The sequence below is a fragment of the Dermochelys coriacea genome, chromosome 2 (assembly GCF_009764565.3).
Source record: "Dermochelys coriacea isolate rDerCor1 chromosome 2, rDerCor1.pri.v4, whole genome shotgun sequence".
In the NCBI taxonomy this organism is placed as follows: Eukaryota; Metazoa; Chordata; order Testudines; family Dermochelyidae; genus Dermochelys; species Dermochelys coriacea.
In genome coordinates this window covers 18,851,003-18,864,580 of record NC_050069.1, presented here as the reverse complement: position 1 = coordinate 18,864,580, position 13,578 = coordinate 18,851,003, and the positions used below count along the sequence as shown (strand labels likewise).

Below are 13,578 nucleotides of genomic sequence, written 5' to 3'. Positions count from 1 at the left end.
GAGAAAAAAAAGAAGCACTAGCTGAGTTTAAAGAAAAACGTATAAATATGATGATTTAAACAAATATGCTGCACCCATATTTTTGTTTCATTTCACTATCTAATGTAGCTGAACCTGTGGCAAAAAAAAGTTCCACACTAATAGCAAATTCATATCCATAAATAGTTAATCAGCATGTACATGGATGGAAACAGAAGCGTTAAAAATATAGGAAACTTATGGACATTCAGGGAAACATGAAAAGTGAAATTAAAATTAACAGATGAAGGAGGTCCAGAAAACAGATCAAGGTAATTTTCAGTTTCCCTAACAAACAATAGAACATTACTTGGGGAGCAATTTAAGAACATAAGAACGGCCACACTGGGTCAGACCTAAGGTCTATCTAGTCCAGTATCCTATCTTCCGACAGTGGCCAATGCCAGGTGCCTCAGAGGAAATGAACAGAACAGGTAATCATTAAGTGATCCATCCCCTGTCACCCATTCCCAGCTTCTGGCCAACAGAGGCTAGGGACACCATCCCTGTCCATATGCTGGCATCTGGGTCAATACGGCTTTTCTTACAGTTCAAACAACAAACAAAAGATATGGAGCAATTGTAGCTTATCAACTGTTGATTTAAAAAAATAAAAAAATAAAACCAACAACTCAGACCTGAAGGTCATTAGCAAACCTGGGCTCCACAGGGCTGAAGGGAAAGTTCCACAAAATATATCAAAAAAGTGTTTTTTAAGTTGGCATGTTTGTTAATTTAAGGATGTTTGAAAACAATATCCTAGAGTGGGATTCTGGAGATAATCACAGGTTAGCCTTTGAAAGATATGACTGGGGGGATAGAGGGGGTGGGAGTGGGGGGAGGATCATGAACATGAGCTACTGTTTACTTCTTCTTCTGATATCTTCTTCATCTAATACAGTTTGTCAGCATTCTTTCAAATCCCATCCTTCTTATGACTCACAGATATTAGAACTGATTATTATCATTAAATACAATGTTGTTGCAATTCAGATGACATACACGCAAGCATCCAGGAAGGAATATCTTTACAATGGTCTTGAATTATATGTCAGTAAAACGAAATACATACATTCTAGCTTTTCATATCCGTACAAAAAGTTTGTCCTCACATCACTAGAAGAAAGTCATGACCAGCCATCATACCTTCAACTGCAATTGCATCAACTCTCCTAAGCAGTTTGGAGGTGATTTAAAACTTGGAAGGGAGACCACACAGCAGTGAGACTGGTTATTCCATAAGTGGGATTCCTTCTCCAAAGCAGTAATGAAATTAATGTCTCATCGTATTTTCTATTAAACAATACTGAGACCCTTACCCTCTGCAGTCATTAGAAGATACAAAGATATTTACCCTGTTCTCTTTAACAAATACCATTATGGGTAACTACCCTTAAGTTTGCCTTTATCTGAAAACATTTTAAAGTTCTTTTGAATATGTTTTTATATGTTTCAGTCTGCAAACAGAATAGTCATCCATCAGCTCAGATTTTTTTTTAAACACATGTACCCAGTTGCAAGTACTATTTTGACTGTGTGTACTATACTTGCACACAAATTGCTAAATGCAGAAAATGTTTATTCAGTTACAAATCCCACAATGATGTATACAATCACAATAAAAGTTTGGAAAAATTATTTGCATACCTGTTTTTAAATTCTGAGTCTAAATACTGGCTGTTTTACAAACTTTGTCTAACAAAACTGTACAGATATTTAACAGTTTGGCTAAAACACTACCTGCTCAAACTATCTAAAAGATGTGTCTACATGAATGTTAAAGGGGATTTTCAATCAAATTAATTTAATTGAAAAATACATCTTTTTTAGATTGTTTAGACAAGGCCTTTCTAAACAGAATAAACAGCCATGTCAAAACATTAATATTTGAGAAATGAATTAACATGCTCACAGAGTCTTCAAATTTAGAAGGTTACATCATTTAAGTTGGGGTTGGAAGGAAAATAATTTCTTATTTTAATGCAGTCTCTTACCATTATCCTTGGGGGAGATCATGTGCGGATCAGAAAATATCTCTTGACTGTTGATTATGAAACAAAGTTAGTAGTTACCAGCCAACTTCCCTTCCATAAACAGAACAAATGTAAAAAAGAAAAGGAGTACTTGTGGCACCTTAGAGACTAACAAATTTATTTGAGCATAAGCTTTCATGAGCTACAGCTCACCTCATCGGATGCATTCGGTGGAAAATACAGTGGGGAGATTTATATATATATATATATATATATATATATATACACACATACACACACACACACACACACACACACACACACAGAACATTAAACAATGGGTTTTATCATACACACTGTAAGGAGAAGATCACTTAAGATGAGCCATCACCAGCGGGGGTGGGGGGGGAACCTTTCATGGTGACAAGCAAGGTGGGCCATTTCCAGCAGTTAACAAGAACGTCTGAGGAACAGTGGGGGGGCGGGGGGGGAGAAATAACATGGGGAAATAGTTTTACTTTGTGAAATGACTCATCCATTCTCAGTCTCTATTCAAGCCTAAGTTAATTGTATCCAGTTTGCAAATTAATTCCAATTCAGGAGTCTCTCCTTGGAGTCTGTTTTTGAAGCTTTTTTGTTGAAGGATAGCCACTCTTAGGTCTGTGATCGAGTGACCAGAGAGATTGAAGTGTTCTCCAACTGGTTTTTGAATGTTATAATTCTTGACGTCTGATTTGTGTCCATTTATTCTTTTACATAGAGACTGTCCAGTTTGACCAATGGACATGGCAGAGGGGCATTGCTGGCACATGATGGCATATATCACATTGGTAGATGTGCAGGTGAACGAGCCTCTGATAGTGTGGCTGATATGATTAGGCCCTATGATGGTGTCCCCTGAATAGATATGTGGACAGAGTGGTCAACGGGCTTTGTTGCAAGGATAGGTTCCTGGGTTAGTGGTACTGTTGTGTGGTGTGTGGTTGCTGGTGAGTATTTGCTTCAGGTTGGGGGACTGTCTGTAAGCAAGGACTGGCCTGTCTCCCAAGACCTGTGAGAGTGATGGGTCGTCCTTCAGGATGGGTTGTAGATCCTTGATGATGCGTTGGAGAGGTTTTAGTTGGGGGCTGAAGGTGATGGCTAGTGGCGTTCTGTTATTTTCTTTTTTGGACCTGTCCTGTAGTAGGTGACTTCTGGATACTCTTCTGGCTCTGTCAATCTGTTTCTTCACTTCAGCAGGTGGGTATTGTAGTTGTAAGAATGCATGATAGAGATCTTGTAGGTGTTTGTCTCTGTCTGAGGGGTTGGAGCAAATGTGGTTATATCGTAGAGCTTGGCTGTAGACAATGGATCGTGTGGTGTGATCTGGATGAAAGCTAGAGGCATGTAGGTAGAAATAGTGGTCAGTAGGTTTCCGATATAGGGTGGTGTTTATATGACCATTGCTTATTAGCACTGTAGTGTCCAGGAAGTGGATCTCTTGTGTGGACTGGTCCAGGCTGAGGTTGATGGTGGGATGGAAATTGTTGAAATCATGGTGGAATTCCTCAAGAGCTTCTTTTCCATGGGTCCAGATGATGAAGATGTCATCGATGTAGCGCAAGTAGAGTAGGGGCATTAGGGGACGAGAGCTAAGGAAGCGTTGTGCTAAGCCATAAAAATGTTTCAGAGTAGCAGCCGTGTTAGTCTGTATTCGCAAAAAGAAAAGTAGTACTTGTGGCACCTTAGAGACTAACAAATTTATTAGAGCATAAGCTTTCGTGAGCTACAGCTCACTTCATCAGATGCATTTCCGATGCATCCGATGAAGTGAGCTGTAGCTCACGAAAGCTTATGCTCTAATAAATTTGTTAGTCTCTAAGGTGCCACAAGTACTACTTTTCATAAAAATGTTGGCATACTGTGGGGCCATGCGGGTACCCATCGCAGTGCCGCTGATTTGAAGGTATACATTGTCCCCAAATATGAAATAGTTATGGGTGAGGACAAAGTCACAAAGTTCAGTCACCATGTTTGCCATGACATTCTCGGGGATACTGTTCCTGAGGGCTTGTAGTCCATCTTTGTGTGGAATGTTGGTGTAGAGGGCTTCTACATCCATAGTAGCTAGGATGGTGTTTTTAGGAAGATCACCAATGGATTGTAGTTTCCTCAGGAAGTCAGTGGTGTCTCGAAGACAGCTGGGAGTGCTGGTAACGTAGGGCCTGAGGAGGGAGTCTACATAGCCAGACAATCCTGCTGTCAGGGTGCCAATGCCTGAGATGAGGGGGCATCCAGGATTTCCAGGTTTATGGATCTTGGGTAGCAGACAGAATACCCCAGGTCGGGGTTCCAGGGGTGTGTCTGTGCAGATTTGTTCTTGAGCTTTTTCAGGGAGTTTCTTGAGCAAATGCTGTAGTTTCTTTTGGTAACCCTCAGTGGGATCAGAGGGTAATGGCTTGTAGAAAGTGGTGTTGGAGAGGTGCCTAGGAGCCTCTTGTTCATGTTCCGACCTATTCATGATGACGACAACACCTCCTTTGTCAGCCTTTTTGATTATGATGTCAGAGTTGTTTCTGAGGCTGTGGATGGCATGGTGTTCTGTACGGCTGAGGTTATGGGGCATGTAATGCTGCTTTTCCACAATTTCAGCCCGTGCACGTCAGCGGAAGCACTCTATGCAGAAGTCCAGTCTGCTGTTTCGACCTTCAGGAGGAGTCCACCCAGAATCCTTCTTTTTGTAGTGTTGGTAGGAAGGTCTCTGTGGGTTAATATGTTCGTCAGAGGTGTGTTGGAAATATTCCTTGACTCAAATAAATTTGTTAGTCTCTAAGGTGCCACAAGTACTCCTTTTCTTTTTGTGAATACAGACTAACACGGCTGCTACTCTGAAACCTGTCATTACGCAAGGCACTGAATTTAGCCGTATAGAGTGGAAATCTATCAACTTCATGAAAAAACTCGTACAGATACAGACAGACATCATCTTCCTCTCCAAATGCAAACAGATGGATATCATACCAAAAGGACTGACGGTAAAAAATCCATTACAATCCACATACCACACAGACTATGCTGACAGCTTGTGCCACACACTCTCAAAGAAACTGAGGAACCACCTGATCAACATCCTCTACAGCAAACACGGAAAGATTAAGAATGAGCTCTCAAAATTGGATACTCTCATAAAGAACCAACCTTACACACAAACTTCCTCATGGCTGGACTTTACAAAAACTAGACAAGCCATTTCCAACACACACTTTGCTTCTCTATGAAAGAAAAAGGACACTAAACTATCTAAATTACTACATGCCACAAGGGGCCACAACAGTGGTTCCCGTAACCCACCCAGGAATATTGTTAATCTATCCAACTATACTCTTAACCCAGCAGAAGAATCTGTCCTATCTCAGGGCCTCTCCTTTTGCCCCTCCACCCCCACAAACATGATACAGTTCTGTGGTGACCTAGAATCCTATTTTCAACGTCTCCGACTCAAGGAATATTTCCAACACACTTCTGACCAACATATTAAACCACAATACTTCTAGCTTCTTCTACTGTGCAAATGCCTGTCCTTCACACTCACTACAAAAGAATGTGTTTGGCTGTCAAAGCATTTACTGAAGAAGTGTAAACATTTCCCCACATGCAGAAACACCAAAGATTTGGGGTAACAAGCACAAAAAATTGTCAGGCAAGAGTCCTCACCATGTCATTTTGCAACGCTAAAGTTCCAGCTGATCATGACTTATTATCTAAGACTCTCAGTACTATTCCTGAATATTTAACAGGTCTCCGGATTCCATTCCCTGCTATGCCTTTTCTCTAGGAAGTTTCATGAAGGATGAAAAACAAAATCGGACAGCCAGTCTTCCCTCCCCCCAAAACAAAGTTGTTAAATAACAAAAGGACTCTGGTCCTCACTTTAAGTGTTTCTGAGAAACTGTACTAGCAGATGTTGTATTTGTGAGAAAATATCCAACATGTTTTACTGTGTTAGAGTTTATTTCTTTATAAGACTGCAAATATATCTATCTAGAACAGGTACTTTTCCAGGTGGCAAACCAATTTCCATCCTGTGGTTTTTGTGTATTTCTAAATAAAAAGCAGAAATTAAGTTATTTGAGCAGCAGCATTTTTGAGATTCAGGAGTTCAATTTCTGAGCTCATGAAACACTGATTTAAGGAGCAATTAAAGTTAATTTAGCACAAACCCTGGCATACGTGGGGATTAAAGTAGATTTTTCTAGATTTACCTGAAGAACCAAGGCACACAGGAGATCAAACCAGGAAAGGACAGCCATCCACACTTCCTGATATGACCATCTCATGACCAATCAGTTGTTGAGGTAAGGGAAAATTGGGTTGCTCTGGTGATGCAAGTACACCGTTGCCACAGAAAGTATCTTTGTGAAAACTCTTGGAGATTTTGTCTCATTGAACATTAGCAGATCCAATAGCATCAGTGACTCTGGGTCAGTGTAAATCAACAAATCCTCGAGGAAGGTACATGCAGACCTAGTGGATGTATAGCAGGAGGGGATCCTGGCTTTGGTTGGAGCTGACAATGAGGACTTGGGCTGGACAACGGAGTATCTTTTTGCAGTACAGTACTATCAGTAAAGGAGATTATTCCCTTCTCAAGTCGCTGATGCAGGGGCTGGTTCTGCCCCTCGTGCAGGTGGTTTAGGAGCACCCTTGGCTCTGGGTACCCAAAACGTAGACCCATGCTCCGCATAGCGCTTGACACCCCCCCCAACAGAGCACAGTGTCTCACCAGACCCCGAGAACATGGGGAAGGTGGTCCTTTTCTCTGACGACTTGGAGTCAATTTCTCCCACTTCGTATGAGGCTGCTTGCCCTTACCCTCCTCATGTCTGTCCTTGGACTAGTCAGTGGGCCTGACCTCTGAGGATTTGGAGCTAGGGAGCACTGGGGCTGGAGGGAAATAATTTGGCCACCCAGAAGGCCTGAGATCATAATGGGTCTCATGAAAAGCTCCAAGTGTCTACAGAGTTGGAATTCATGAGACTGTTGGGTTTGATGAGGAAAAGGATGAAAAATGCTAGTAAAGCTTCTGCACACAGGAGATTTTGTCACACCATGACTGGTAGAAAGAAACAGGAGAGGTGGTCGGTCCAGGCTGTCCCTTATGCCCTTGGTTTTGGAGCATGAGAAGGTGCAGAGTACAGGTGCAGATCAATAGACGCTTCTAGTGAAAAATCTTATATTCTCAGGAGTATGGAACACATGAGCACCCACAATGCATACCCGGAGGGATCATCTCTCGAAGAAGAAACTACTTCCAGTCTGGCACAGACTTACTATGACTCTATTGAACAGGAATGAGTTTTCACTATATATATGTATGTGCTAAAATCTTAAGAATAAGAAGAGATAAGAAAACAGTAAATTAATTGAGATGACTGAAGCAGTCTCTTTATTATTCTCTCAGAAAAAGTGATTTGAAAATACAAAGTACTATATAAATGCTATATAAACTTTGCTCTTTATGCTTCTGGTCCTCAAGAAAGCCTTGTATTTCACAGTCTTTTTTCCAAGAGTGATTGTTTTATACCTAACACAGCATAAATGTTCTAATTCAAAGTTTAATGATATTAGATCCAGTGTTGAAAATTAGATTCAGTGTTATCTGGACTTTTTTGAAAAGAACCGAAAAGAAAAGAACCAAAAAGAAAAGAAAAGAACCGAAAAGAAAAGAAAAAGAGGTTGCTTGCCACAAAGTTTAACCATAACTTTCACTTTTACTGCTTATGATTGCATTTTGCAACTTTGAGAATTATTTTAAATTTATTATACTAAGATATAGTTCTTCAGAATTGGAGACGGCAAACAACATACACAAATATTTAGAAGCATTCAGCAGCTAGCAAATTCTTTGAATATTTTTCAGAATTAAATTCAATAGAAACAACTTAGATAATTCACGCTGAGCAGTCTTACCAGAAAAAAACTTCAAGTGTATCATAACCCATACAATTTTACCCAGTTACTCCTGTACTGAACTCAATAACTTGTGTAACTAAATTAGCAGGATTTCCACGTAATTTAAATTAGAGAAAGAAACGTTTTAATCAGCTCCTTTTTTTCCCCCCTGCATCTCTATTTAATCTTATACTCTAAATGTCTTGAAAAATAAAATTTCTTGTAAAAGATTTTTATCTTTATCATTTGATAAATGCTGATTTTTTTTATCATTTCTTTTACCTTATTTACCAATATATACATTTAATTATTTTAGTTTACTTCCTTGTTTCTGCACCTGCATTACTCATGACAGCAATTCCCAGGGTACACAATGTGAGCTAATTGCTACAGTGGGTTAGTAGATGGCACTTATACCACATTTTTTGTGACTACTGTTAATTGCAATGGTGGATTTCTAGTTTTTATTGAAATCAGGATTATATTACTTGACAGAAAATATAACTGGTGCTATCCTATTTGGCAGTGTCCTATGAAAAATATGTCAAAATACAAGAAAAAAATCTGAAGTTCTAAACTGAGAAATATTACACTTAATTATATTAATGGAAGTTATATAAAACTAGCTCCAAACTAACATATTAAAAACAAGAGCTGCTTAGCAAGTCTTGTAGTTCACATATCTTTTTAAAATCTTGCTAGGGGTTTTGACAAGTATGCATACATTTTACGGACCATAAAGTTCGTTACAGGAAAGTATCCTCCAATTACTAGAGAAAACAGAAAGGTCTATGAAAACACCTAATTTTGAGATTCTTCGCTTACTGTATCTAAAAGTTAACAGGTTTTATTCCATTCAATAAAGGATTTGGAAGAAAAGAACAGTAACTAATGTCATAATAATAAATGACTGTCTCAAAAAAAAAGATATGTATATTTTTATTCTGGGGACTATGTAAAGACATTATCAAGATTTTGGGCACTGTACACTAAGATAACTGTTTTGAATATATTTTTTTTATTGCCTGCTGATTTATGAGAGCCTCTCAAATTTAAGGAACAATCCAATTATAGAAAGGAAAGAAAGCTAAAAGGAAAACCCTCTGACCAAGAAACCTGCTTGTTTCCGTAGGAATGTTAAGAGCATGTAAAAATGTACTTGTGGCTGCTTTGAATAGTTCCTCTGTCAATACCGAATATGGAACAAGAAAGGAGAAAACTTTATATTTCTCTAATGCAGTGGTTGACACATCTAGCAAAATAGCTGAAGCCATTTTTTATAGCTCTTCACATAACAAGGCAGCTCTGTTTTTTCCAGTATAATGAAAGCCTTACTTAATATATCTTTTTTATGCAGTTCGTTTTCCTCCCCCACTCCTCCCACAACATACCAGTTAAAAAAACTACAATGCTCTTAATAACTTGGAAATATCCCACCCTGTAAAGTAAAAACTTATTTGTACTCTTAGGTATAAAAACTATACCTCAAAAGTTTTGATAATGCTTATATTATATTGATTATGAAAATACCCCACTCTTAATTGTGTTCTTTATGAACATTAAATTAGTTATATTCTGATAAACATTCCTAATATCATTTCAAAATTTCCTATCATTCCACTGTGTTATCCATTATTTTTGTATTATGGGATTGGAATTTTACTAAACCATTCATTTATATATATATATACTCTCATCACCTCCTACCCTCCAGCTCTATGAACTAGATGGCCTAAGGACAATATATTAAAAAGTGGCTAGCGATTTTGAAATGTCCTAAAGTTGGGTACCCAAAAACTGACATCCAAAATCACTATTCACTTCTGAAAATCTTGACCAAATTCATCCTAATCTCTCCTTCTACATAAATTCTCCAGACCACTTAACATCCTAGTTGACCTTTTCTTCAACTTTTCAAATTAAATATGCCAATGTAAAGCTGATAACCAGAACAATTTAAAATACTTATGGTTACATTTTCTGCCCCCCCTTTAATGCACTCTAGCATACTATCTACCATATTAGGGCATAGCTACAATTGCAGATGTAGAGTGCTTTGAGTTAAATCAGCCTTTGTAGAGCACAGTAGGGAAAGCGCTGCAATCTGTCCACACTGACAGCTTCAAGCACACTGGCATAGCCACATTTGCGGCACTTGCAGCAGCATTGGGAGCGGTGCATTGTGGACAGCTATCCCAGCATGCAAGTGACTGCAACATGCTTTTCAAATGGGGGGTGGGGTAGAGTTTGACAGGGTGTGTGTTGTGTGTATGTGGGGGGAGAAAGAGTGGGTTTTTGAGGGGCTGAGAGCATGTCAGCATGTTTTCTTGTAAGTTCAGACAGCAGCAGACCCCTGGTCTCTCTCACACACAGCATTCCACACTAATGGCTTGCTTTGTCTCGGAGCAGATAAACAGCCAGCTGTCAGAAACGGAGCTTTCAAAGAGCATATCCTCATTCCTGCAGCGATTCAAAACACAATGACAAGAGTGGCCACTTCACTTAAGGGGAGTATGGAACTTTTCCGGAGGCTGATCAGAGCGCAGTAATGCAATACCTCATTCACACTGGCGCCGCGGAGCTCCAGCGGGGGCACAGCGAACATTATTCCACTCACCAAGATGGGGTACCAGCAGTGCTGTAGCAGCGGAGTCAGAGAGCTCTAAGTGCCTTGCCAGCGTGGACGGTTATTGAGCTAGTGTGCCCGGGGCTCCTTTCTTGCACTGTAACTCGCAAGTGTAGCCAAGCCCTTAGCCTTTGTGATGGCTACTGCGCACTTTGCCAATCTTCGCTAAATATCTATGACTCTCAGATCATAGTATCTGAGGGATACTATCTAATTTTAATCCAGGTGGTATGTATGAAAAATGTATCTAAACCGGTTTTATTGATGTGTGTTGCTTTGCACTTACCACTAACATTTCAGCTGTGCCATTATTTCTCCCGTATCTCCATTCATCTCATTAACTAGCATACCTTTCAATATTGCTTTTGATTAGAGAGTTTATGTGGATCATTTTCTGATTCATTGACTCTGGTAGTATTTTTTTTTTCTGGACACATATGGATTTCCTTTAGAAATCATTCCATTTCATTTCATTTTTGGTCTCAAATTCATTATACATTTTATAATTATAAATACTCTTTCTTGTGAGGTAGTGAGTATAGTGGTTAGAGCAGTGGACAGCATAAGAATTCCTGGCTTCTATTCCTGATTGCTTTTAAATTGTTGTGTGACTCTGAGCAAGTAATTGAACTTTGCTGTGTCAATTTCTCAATACATCAGACTTGTAGTAAAGTTTAATTGATTCTAGCTTTTGCAGAGCACTAATATCTTTAAAGTTCTGAGTATTATAATCATTTCTCAGTGTTAATTTCCTCCACTATTTTGTCCAACCACAAAGACTGAAAAAATCCATTTGGAGTTCCTCAGTCCTCCTTTGTTCATTTCATGCCCATAGTTGATTGGTGCCTTTAAATTTAGCTACTTGAGACAAAATAATCCTGCCATTTATTATGTTCCCTAACACTGTTTTGACTTTGAAGGTATCTATCTCTAGATTTAGCAAAAAACTTTCTTGGCAAAATTCCTGAATTTAAGGTGTGAATATAGAAAGAATTATCAGCATGCAATAATGAGCAAATTTTAATTCAATAATAAATTGCCAGATTCAAAAAAGGTCAAGTTTTTTATTTAAACATTGCAGCTGCAGGCACTGGTAATTTGGCAATATAAAAGCTACAAAAGAATCGAAGTTTTGAAGGTGGTCAAAATTTTTCTGATTTTTTTTTTTTTAAGTAAGAGTCTCTAGGGATAGATCAACTTTTAGGGATATACTAATGTTAGAATGCTCACATGAGCCAGTGATCAGAATCCCTTTGGTATTTGAATTCTTCAGTATTTGAAAGACCATGAATCAAAGGGAAAGTCACCAAAATAGGGTAATACCCAAAACCTTTGAAAAAAGCATACATTGCTACAGTTTGCAGGCATCTGAATTTAAAGGAGAATCATGGAAGTATTTGAGTTTAGATGCCTTGGACAGACACTTTGTCAGCACTCCAAACATTTTTTTAAAGTGAATAGAAAGTGTCTGTGTGAAGATTCCATTCCCTTGATGCACGCCTCATTAACTATCTAATTGTTAGATTGAACTTCTCCAAAAGAACCATGTTGAAAGTGCTTTCTATCCAATGCGACAATCTGCTATTTTTAGAGGCATTTGTAAAGATAAAACAATAGTATTCTAAGCCCAAGTTTATTTTATGTATGAAATCCTATAGAAGTCTGTTATATGTACATTCCCGAGCACAAGTTTACAACTACCAAAGGGAGACAGGTTCAATGGAATCAAAGTAACTGCAAGAAATATTTTTCAGGAAACAAGAACGATAACAACACTTCCATGTTATCTCATCCTAATTGTGGACTTTAATGGGGAGTGAAGAGAGTGTATGAGTGCAAGAGAAAGTTCTACAGAGACTAAAAGACCAAGTATATCGATCTATTCATATTCTCAAAACTATAAGAGAATCCTGTTACTTATGAATAGGGCCCTTCCAAATTCATGGTCCATTTTGGTCAATGTCACAGTCAAAGGCTTTTAAAAGATATCAGATCCAAGCTTTTAACTATTTACATCTGAAATTTCATGGTGTTATAACCATGGGGGTCCTGACCCAAAAGAGGGTGTGTGGGAGATTCTGAGGCTATTGTAGTGAGGTTGTAGTATTGCCATCCTTACTTCTGCGCTACTGCCAACAGAGGCAAAGCCTTCAGAGCTGGGAAGCCGGAGAGCAGTGGGCAGTGGAGACATGAGGGTTGCATGGTATGGGAGAACCAGGAGGCTGGGAACCGTGCCCCCCACTTTTTAATATGGATGTAGCTTGGGAGGCAGAGGGGTATTGCCCTACCAAACTGCAAGCCTCAGGATCTGCTCCCGCACCACAAAGCATAGCTCCTGCCGGCACTGCTCCGCATCTGCCCAAGACTTGCAGTTTGTGGGAGGGGGCAATACCAGCCCTGCCCTCCCTAAACTATACTATTTGGAAAAGTGTTTGAAGGAGAGCATCCCTTCTTGAAGCTGAGAAAGTTGGATTTGGGGCTCTGGACTCCTATGTCTCATCAGAGGGGAACCAACCACATGCCTTTTCCTGGTCCCCGGTTCAGAGAGCTGAGGAAGAGGGTTTGAGGCTTCTCTGTCTGGATCAGCAAAGAGTTGACTCCCTCCTCCTCACACTGTAGAATTTGTTGCTGGATACACCCAGATATTATAAGTGAACAAATCTGTGATCAAATTAAACCACATTGACGGTGTCCTTTCTTCCAGCGTGGACAGACAAATGAGAGATATTGATTTGCAGAGAAGTCATAGATAGGATTCTGGTTTTCTTTGAACTGAACGGTTCTCTGCCAAGAACCTATATTTTAAATGGACCTGCTAGCAAAGAAGTGAGTGGTTTAACTTTTTTGCAAATTGACTTAGTTTCTGGAATAAGAACATTTTTACCATTAGTATTGTTATTTTAAACAGCCAGGTTTATAGACAGAAAGTAATTCTGACAGATCTAGCTTTCTTTAGGAATTCTATACAGAGACCAGTAAGAATTATAGAGAATTGTAAGATTCTTCCAGTCACTTAATTGTGCACCAGTT

The 13,578-nt window shown here is 39.2% G+C and overlaps 1 protein-coding gene across 9 annotated transcripts in view; it reads right to left on the bottom strand.

Moving 5' to 3' along the window:
- Window positions 1–13,578, bottom strand: part of ASAP1 (ArfGAP with SH3 domain, ankyrin repeat and PH domain 1) — a 398,854-nt gene that overhangs the window by 166,091 nt on the left and 219,185 nt on the right. The gene's annotated exons all lie outside the window — the stretch shown is intronic.